This window comes from Solanum lycopersicum, chromosome 2, assembly GCF_036512215.1.
Source record: "Solanum lycopersicum chromosome 2, SLM_r2.1".
Taxonomy (NCBI): Eukaryota; Viridiplantae; Streptophyta; class Magnoliopsida; order Solanales; family Solanaceae; genus Solanum; species Solanum lycopersicum.
Window position 1 is genome coordinate 44,119,629 of NC_090801.1, and position 10,519 is coordinate 44,130,147.

General features: G+C 29.2%; 1 long non-coding RNA gene across 1 annotated transcript; it reads right to left on the reverse strand.

Moving 5' to 3' along the window:
• Positions 1 to 380: 380 nt before the first annotated feature.
• On the reverse strand, positions 381 to 10,202 carry LOC104645553 (uncharacterized). Its single transcript, XR_011214563.1, has 3 exons — positions 9,889 to 10,202; positions 9,285 to 9,792; positions 381 to 1,629 (listed from the first exon to the last, which is right to left on the reverse strand). It is a non-coding gene; the product is annotated as an uncharacterized lncRNA (long non-coding RNA).
• Positions 10,203 to 10,519: the final 317 nt, after the last annotated feature.

The window sequence follows — 10,519 nt, forward strand, 5'->3', positions numbered from 1 at the left end:
GACTTGACTTCCAAACATCATGTTGTTAGGAAAGAGCTCTTCTTCCTCATGCATGTCCCTGGTGTGTGCTTGCATATACCCATACTTAGTACAAGTGTGTACTAATTCCATACAAACATCTACTTTTAGGTGCAGGCACAGGTGGACGGTAGAGCTACAGGTTCGTTGTTGTAGCTATCCGGACGTCAGCATTCATCCGGAGTTTGGTAGGTCCTAATGCTTTCGAGGATGCTACAGTTTTACATTCTAGCGTAGTTTTAGAGTTGAGCTAGTGGAGCATGTTCCACTAGCGTTTCCTTCCTGTTTTGGTTTAGACTTTGTATTGGTGCTATTTTGGCCGATATACAATTAATATTTAATGAATTATTTCTTTCAGTTGCTTATCTCTTAAACTTTAGATGGTTGATGATGAACGATTACGAAATATAAAGAATGTTTAACAAGTATGATTAATGAATCAAAAATTTCAAATTTTCCGCTAAAATTAATCTATCTAAAGTAAGAATGACGTAAGTAGGCTTGTTTGCGACCTCTGAGAAGTCAACGACGCCGGTCTCGTCTGGGGTCTAAATTCCAGTCGTGACAAAGGTTTTGGCCTTTGTGGCCTGAGAGGAAAACATAGATAAGGTCCGTCAAGACCCAGGTGACACATTTCACATGCAAAACAAGTGAGAGCAAGGATTAGCACTCAAATAATAATATTTCAAAAAGGTATATTTAATCAACATGGAGCCTAGATGACTATGATATTAAGCATTGGGAGAGCATAGCTAAACAGACTTTTAAAACAAGCGAGGAAAATAAGCTGAGGCTGAAAGATAGAACAAAACAAATTGGAAGTGGTTGTGCCCAAAAATCATGTTGCAGACATGATGTAATTCAATATTACTAGAAGAAATAATAATAAATGTGATGCCCTGTCAAGACAAAATTTCATGCTTAGGCTGTCAAATATTACCGCTTGAAAACACACAATTCAAAATTGGCATGCAAGACAAGACACTTATCTACACATATCTAGAACTCATGAATAAGGCAATTAGAAAATTTTCAACCTCAAATTATAACTAAACCCGACAATTTGTGACCTTTAGTAGGACGAAAAGTCCTTTGCGCAAAGAGAAAACGAAATAAATAAATAAATAATAAGAACAAATAAAAATAAAAACTGTCCCTCTTTACATATGTTACAGAGACAAAAATGAATTCAATATGCAAAAGAAACATGACAAGTTTCCTCATTAAACTATCAAAACCAAAACATAAAAAAAAACTTGGACCTATGCCAGCATGAAGATAGTAAAATTCAGAAGAAGGGTAATCTTAATCACAACAAAATCAAATCACATTATGAGCAAGTTACCACAAATGATCAGATTCCAAAATACATAGAGAAAGCAGGGTGCATATTAGATGAATATCATACTTCATAAGTTGAACCCGAAGAAACATAACTATCATTTGAATAAACTCAAAGATACCACCTGAATGACAGAAAATTCACAACGATATAAGAATAACAGGAGATGATAAAAACAAGCACATTGAAGTAATGAAGAGGATAGGAATCACAATCAACACATTTCAAGCCTAAAACCACATGAACCTCCAATTTATTCCTTTCAACCTCTTAATAAATTATACTTGCTTATTATGCAAAAATAATGATTTAATAATCATCTAGTCTGGTCACTACTACAGCTTTCTTCTTTGATTAGTTACCCTAACAGCGCCTCAACTTTGTTTACTCCCCTAAACGGCCTTCTCTGCCTACCGGTTTCAACCTTAGGATGGCATAGTCTGGGCATACTTGTTCGAAGAATATTTCTGTAGCAAACTTTCTAAAGATGGTTATTATAACATTATTCAAACATGATAAACAATTATAATTAACAAGAGATTTTCAGGAATAAATTAATTTAGCTACTCATGAATATAAAATGGTATACCTGTTTTTGTAGATCTTCCGACATAGTTGGTTTGTTCTCCATAACTATTTAATTAACTAGCTCTGATACCAATTTGGGGTGGAAGCGTATAGAGAGAGTATTCAGAAAGAAGAGAGTTATAAGGATGAAGGTGTCTTTTATTTATGAGGAAAGCTCCTCTATTTATACACATAAATTACACCGTCATACTATTTACTTTACATATTTGGCCGACAAACTTTTTACATGATTGGCCGACAAACTATTTACTTTACTACTTTTGTACTTTTGGCTTTTTTCAGCCGACGCAAGACGACAAAAATAAAAAGACTCTCACTTTATACATATGGCTGATATTCAGCCAACAATAAATTTTTATTTTTTTTTTTTTTTTATCTTCTTTTTCTTAGTCTATTCCAGTTGTACTCCGGGGACATAGTTATCTTCGCCATTGCATTTTGAACATAGATGGTCTGGATACTTTTGTCCGATTAGTTTGCAGTATCTGGTCATCAAGTCTTGAGAAATGAAATTTTTTCTGATAGCCCTTGTTGTAGGTGTTTGTTCTGGCTTCAGTAGACTTAATATCCATTGTCGTAGTTCTTCCATATCTGCTACTCTTATGTCTTTACAATTGGAGTATATCATTGTTTGATCTCTGTTGTAATAACTCCAAATTGCATTTTCATTTAGGTAGTTGTTTGATAACTCATTTAATATAGTAGCTATCCCAATAATCCTTTTGTTTGCATAAAAATCTGGGATATCCACCCTCTGTATCTCTTCTTGTGTATCTATTTTTTCTGGTATTATCATATCTCTAGTTAAACCTATCTTAATAACTTGTATTGTAGGTTTAATTTCTTCATATAGTATCTCTGCTGTTGCTGAGTAGAACTTTATATAAAATAAAGTTCCTTTTGTTATTCTTTTATATTGCAGAAATGTCTTATGTAGCTCAGGTATTTTAGCTACTTCGTCTCCTGTAATAGTATATACTGTGCTTATAAGTCCGTAATTGTAGCAAGTTGCTACTAGGTTCGGATTCGTTCCTGGTTGTGCAATTAGTTTATTGTATCCTTGTAGATGTTGGGTTATGTAGTCTTGTTCAGGGTTTCTCGTGTTTTTTGCTTTAGGGTTTTTGTTTAGAAAAGTCTGTACTTTGTATATGTTTTCTATATACATTCTGGTAATGTGGTTATATGCTTGTTTATCTGAATCTAGGCTGGCTTTGTAGGTATTTACCTGTGGTGGTATGAATATATCTTTCTGGGTACCTTGAGGAGTATATGGTTTTGAGAATAACTTGTTCAAGTTTGTATTTGTGTATTTTATTTTATTCTCCTCCTTTTTTGTAGATTGTCCTGTTGTAGATGTGCTGGCTGTAGCTGCATTTAAACAAATGTTATGGGTTTTTTGGAGTATCCCATCGTCTCCTTGTAGCTCTGGAATTTTTGTGTCTTCCGATCGACATAGCTCCGCATATTTATAGTCATGCTGCTGACTTTTTGTTTTCAAATTTTGTAATTCTTTACTCATACTATCTACTTTCGTAGAAAGTATAGTAATAGCTTTGAGTATCTCTTCTGTTGTATCTGGTTCAGTTTGTGTTCCTTTTTCTTGATAAGTAATCTGCAACAAGATTTTCATTAGTTTTTATAATTTCAATTGTAAATGTAAAATTTAATATATTCAATACTAATCTCCTTATTTCTTTTGTTGTAACTGAATCATCTAGCCTTTTTGTTATCCACCATTTTACTTGTGTGTTATCTGTTCTTACAATAAATTTATTGTAAACTATATATGGTTCAAATGTTAACAAACATTTGTATAATGCAAATAATTCCTTTCTATTTATTTCCCATTTTGCTTGTGCCTCAGTATATGATCCTGAGCAATACCTGCAATGGTGTTCTACCTTTTCTTTGTCATATTTGTATTTTAATACTCCTCCGTAACTGTGGTCACTTGAATCTGTTTCAATTATATATGTGAAAGTTCTATTTTCATCAGGAAAATATAATTTTGGTAATTTTTTGCATAATTTTTTAATATTTTTTATGTGCTCTTTATCTTTATTGTCAAAATGATATTCAATATCTTTTTTGAGTTTTTTGTATAATGGTTTTAAATGTTCTGCTAATTTTGGTATATATTCTCTTACTTGATTTACTAATCCTAAAAATGATTGTAATTTCTTTTTTGTATCTATATTTTCATCAATAGTGATAATTTTTTGTACTATGTGAGTTTGCATTTTTATTCCATTTTTATCTATTTGTATCCCTAGAAATTCTATCTGTGGTTTCATAATTTCTGCTTTACTTTTACTTAAACTTATGCCTGATTGTTTAATTATGTGTATAAATTTTTCTAATAATTTTATATGTTCATCTTGTGTTTTGGAGTATAATAATATATCATCTATATATATGATACAATTTTCTAACTGGTTAAAATAGTTATCCATAAAATGTTGGTATCTACCTGGTGCATTTTTATATCCAAACGGTAATACATTCCATTCATAAAATCCTTGTGGCACTGTGAATGCTGTTAGTTGTTTAGATTCTTCTTCTAGTTTTATGTGGTAAAATCCTGATTTACAGTCAAATTTACTAAAATAATTATATCCTTGTATTTGTCTTATTTTAAGTATTTTATTAGGTATTGGGTAGTTATATGTTTTAGTTTTAGCATTTAGATTTCTGTAATCTATAACCATTCTACTTTTACCTCTTTTTTGTTCACTGTGTTTTATTACTATAAATGCTGGGCTTGTATGTTTACTATTACTTTCTTGTATGTAATTTTTTTCTAGTAATTCATTTATATGTACTTTAAATTCTTGTAAATCATCAAAGTTATATTTTAATGGTTTTTGTGTTATTATACTATTTTCATCTATTAGTTCAATCTTTACTTTTGTCTTATGTTTTTCCCATCCTTGTAATGGGTCTTCATTATATAGTTGTTCTAGCTGTTCATTGATTATTTTAACTTTGTCTATTGCAAATATAATGATTTCTAGTTGTGATATTTGTTTTTCACTTATATTTTCCATTTCCTGATTTATTTTTTCACTACCTTTAATCCATTCTATAGATTTTCGTTGTTTATTTTTTACTCTTTTTGCTCCTATTTTATAGCCACATGGCGTAGTAAGCCACCAGTGTGTTTTTGTTATTATGTGAGGGTAAAATTTATCTAAAAATGGCATTCCTAATAACATATCTTTTGTGGTAAATTCAAAATTATACATTTCTTCTATTGTTAGTATCTTATCCCATATTTGTATTTTTATATTTTTTGCTTTATATTTTATCATACTTCCTTCATTGTTAAATCCTGTTACTACCATAGGTGTTTTTAATTTTTCCCATTTATCTTCTGGTAAGCAATTATATTTACATATATTCGCTTCTGCTCCCGTATCTATCATAGGTGTATAATATCTGTTGTGATATCCTTCTACAATAATTTTTGCAAGTATGAATATTTTCATTAATCATTTTTTGTTCTTTTTATAATTATTTTTTTTTTTTGGCAAGTTATTGTTAATTGTTCATTTTCTATGCTGTATGGTTTAACTTTTTCTAACCATTTTATTCCTAATGTGATATTATGATTTCCTTCATATATCTTAAATTGTATTTTCAATGGAATTCCTCCTATAATTATTTCTTTTTCTGTTGTCTCTTCATTTGTATTTATTATTTCACTAGGTAATCCAGGGCATATGTGTCCTGTTTTCATAATTTCTTCTTCTAATACTAGTTCTCTTGTTATATGATTTTCTTCTTGTCCTGTGTTTATCAAGATTTTATATTTTCTTTGGTCCATTATTCCTGTTATAAAATAATGATATACTGTTATTTCTCCTAAATCTTGTGATATTTCATATTTTCTTTTAGATGAACTCATTCTTGATGAGGAAGCTCTAGTCATCATATTTAATGAGTTTGTATTTGGTGTACTTGAGGTACTTAATCTTTCTTTTACTATCTCTAATTCTTCTTCTGTATCCATTTCTTTATAACTATAGTCATTATTATCTATTACCGTAATTATTCTTTCAAAAGGATTTTCTATTTTTATTTTATCAATTTTATTTTTTGCTGTTATTTTATGTTTCGTTGTTAATATATAAAGATTTTTACATCTTGCTGTGAATACCTTACTTCCTGGTGCTAATTCTATTCCTGACATTTTCCAATATAATACTAATGATTTATCTATATTTGTATCTGTTAATGCTACTGTATAATTAGCACTTATTATAAATTTAAATTTCTGGTATATTAAATTTCCTTTAACTGCACTTATTACGCTTTTTTCTATAGGATATTTTATCCTATCATCTGCTAAATATATTTCAATGGGCGTATCTATTCCTTCTCTGAAACAAGCTTTTATTAGTATTTCCGTTCCTCCTAAATGTACATATTTTATCGCTTCTTTATTTTTTATGTTTTGTATTTCTTTATTTATTATTCGTTTGTTTATTATAGGTATATATGCTTTTCCACTTGTATATTTTCCATCTATGATATGTTCTTTTTGACTAACCACATAATATTCTTCTTTCTGTCTTTTAAAAAAGTTTTTTAGTATAGGTATGTCAAGTATTTTTTCAACACTTAAATCTAATTCTTTTCCTTTTATTTGTTCAAAAAGTGTATTATCAAATATAATTTTTTGGTGTGATGATTCTTCATCTTCATAATTCTCTTTAGATATTATTTCGTTTTCAGACATTATATTTCTTCCTCTTCTTCTATTTCATTATCTAGTTTTTCTTCTCCATTTTCAGTTTCTATATCTGATACTTCATATATACTATCATTTTCACTTAATTCATAGTCTATGTATTCTATTTGCATATATTCGTCATTACCTATAACTATTTCTGCAATTTGTTTTCTTTTTGGATTTTTTGGTAATTTACAGTCTTTAGCTATGTGTCCTATCTTTCCACAATTATAACATGTACATTGGGATATCTTTCTTTTTGGTCTATATGGTCTTTTTATTTTATAGTTTTTTACATAATATCTTCGTCTTGGTTGTTTATATTTATACTTAGTTTTATTTTTTCTATAATTTTTATATCTTCTAGATTTTTGTTTCTTATTTGCACACCCAAACTGTGGTGCCATTTTATTTTTACAACATGATAGATTTTTATTTAGTACTTTTTCCATTTTTAATTTTTCTTTTTGGTTTTCGCATAATTGTGTAAACCATTGAAATAGAAATTTTATTCTAGCTCCTAAAGTATCTACCATTCCTTCATTATTCCAATCCTTTATTATTTTTGTGCTAAACGGTTCTGGTAATTTTGTAAAATATTGTTTTCTTATTTCTTTTGCTTCGTCTAAATTGTATTTAGATTTGTAATAGTATTCTTTGAATGCACAAGTATATTCTTCTATATAACACATTTTACATATAGCTAATTTTGTCATAAGTTGTCTATTTATTATTTTTTCCCTATTTTGTTCTCTTATGTCCGTGGTCATACCTCCAAATTCATTTTTTATTGCTGATTCATATTTGTCTAGTATATCTATATTTGTTGCTGATGGGGATCCATCCATTTTCTTATCATTTCTAAGTACTTCTAAACTTTCTGGGGGTAGATTTTCTATCCATAATTTTGCCGTTCCTATGAATGTTCTTTCTATATATCTTGGTGTTTTTGTTGTTTCTATTTTGTTATCTATTAACTGTTTAGATATATTTCCTGTCCATAGTAATATTGCTTTATTTATGTCTGTGACGCAATCTAAATCTAAGAAATTATATTGTTCACTTATTGGTTTCGGTATCCAATTTTTATTTAATCTACTATTCCATATTGCATTATTTCTATCTGATTGTTGATAACTTTCTGTATAATAAGTTGGTGGTGTCCACCTAGGACTACTTCTAGGGCTATTTCTGGGACTATTATCTGGGGTTTTGACTCTTGACGTACTAGGTCTATTCATATCTCCTGTGTTTATTTCTAATTTTTTTTGTTTATTTGTCTGTTCTAAGATTTCTGTATATGTTTCACTTATGTCACTTATCTCTGATTTTTGGTCATTTTCATTTTCATCTATTTCATTTACTTCATTTACCTCAATATCTTCATTTAATTTTTGTTCCATTTCTTTTATTTCATTAGTTAATTCAAGCTCTTTATCTTTTTCCTTTTGTTTTTGCTTATTTTCATATAATAATTTTAACCTAGCTAGTTCTTTTTCTAATTCACTTATTCTTGTATTTTTTATTTCTTCTAATTGTTGTACTTCTTGTTTTGCTTGTACTTTTATTTTTTTCAATTTCTCTTGATTTGTCTATTTCTTCATTTTCTTTTGTTATTCTTACCATAGCTGTTAAACTATCTTCTAATTTTGCTGTTTCTTTTTCTAGCATTAAATATAAGTTACCTCCTATTTTCTTGTATCTTCTTCCTAAATTTGAAAATATTATTTTTATTATCATTCCGTCTTGATTTTCGTATGTTTTTTCGTCTACTGCAAATTCTTCTTTATTCATTATAATCTATGTATTATATTATGCTGTAACTCGTATTCAAGACAATCTAATTCTAATTTTAACATTGATATATCTTTTCTTTGTGCTATTAGTGATTTATTACATACTCCTGCTAATATGTTTTCTTCTAATCTTCTTTTTCTATGTTGTAATTCTTGTTCCTTTTCAGCTATTATTTCCATTATTTCTTCTATTAATTGTTGTTTATAGATTTCTCTGTTCATACTGTTTTTTTAAATAGCAGACATATTTATATTCTATTTTTGAAATTATGTTTATCAATTGATTTTTTCTATCATTATCTGTTTTGACTAGTTGTGATAGTTCATATTCTATATATAAAGATCTCAATTTTTTCCATATTTTTCTTATCTTTTTATCTATCTTAGTTCTTTTTATTTTAGTATTTTTATTTTTATTTATCATAACTTTTTATATAATATTTTAAAAAGCTTACTTAATTTATCTGGATATCTAATCTTTTTTAACCTGTAATTTCTACCATATCGCTTTAGCCAATATTCAGTCATATTTAATCTCCAATATCTAAATCATCATATAAATCGTATATGTCATAATAAAGTTCATCTTGTATACTTTGTATGGTTAACTTAGTCCAACCTTGGGTTGTTATTTCTATTATCTCATATGTTAATAATTTATTATAAATTTCTCTTTTTATATCAGTATTCAAATTTTTTAGTATATAGAACAATAATATCTTATAATCAACATCATCGTTTAATAGGTAGGTTTCCATTTTTATTATTTTCATTTTTCACTAAAATTTTATTCCTTTCAAAGAACTAATGGAACAATATGGCAAATTTTCCATGACAAAAAAAAATAAAAATAGATTACGGCTAATTGAATAGACTCAACCAAAAGTTGTTATGAAGATCGAGAAAGGAGTTAAAACGACAACAACTTTTAGCTTAGGACAATAGTTTCCAGATTTTTTAATATTGACTCTAAAATAAATAGATCATTCCCAGCAAAACAAATGAAAGAAGAGCTACTCATCAGAACATGCTAAAAAAAACACGTTAAAACTGAAAAACTAATCCGACAACATCCACCATTTCACAGGCCACAACCTATCATTTTCGACCAAAAAACAAAGGAGAGACGAGAGAGTAGAGGAAACGATACCTCTTTTGGAGCAGCAACTGAGAAAATAAACGGGCAGTAGAACGACCACCTTCATCACACAAAGCACAGATGCTGACAGCAACAGAGAAACCCAAACGAAATCTTGAATGTCGCAGCAAACTTAATGGAATGCTCGCTTGGTTTACTCTTGGTATATTTTGCGCTGGAAAGTTGTGGCAGAAAATTTTGTCAATCGAAAAAACAACTCTATCACGAATTTCTCTAGCTAAAAAAAATAATAGTTTCCTGAATTTCTAACCTTCTCTTAGTGAAAACCTGTCAGCCCTAATTATAGCTGTAAAATTAGGGTTGGAAAGGGAGGAAAATCGGGTAGATTTTTTAGGGTGAATTTCAAATTCAAACCTCCAAAAAATCTTTCACAATTTTGGAGAAACAACCTTTTCTCAGGAAAGGGAAAAGAGGATAGAGGGCTAGATCGATCTGAACGTCCTTGGGGCAACGTAGATCGATCTCACACCACCAAGGACGAGCACACGAACTGCTCTTTCCTGCTGCAATCGTACCCTGGAGAGAGACGCTGAGAGAAGAGACAAGGAATCGTATTTATTATATAAATTTTCTCAACATGATTAAAGTTACTCTAAAATAGCTTGAATATATATATATATATATATATATATATATTTATAAAGATAATTGTTATTAATCGTCTAAGAATTTGGAAGCTCGTGAATCAATTTATATCGGGGATGGTAAAAATTGGGCGTCAACACTAACTAACAACCATCACATCAGAGTTATAGTGATGATACAACTATCTACCTCACGCTGCCAGCGAATCCTATACTTAGCCAAAGATATAGGACCTGAACTACTAATGATCCACTAAAGATGGAATTGAGAATTTCTATATTGAAAGAATAGTGAAA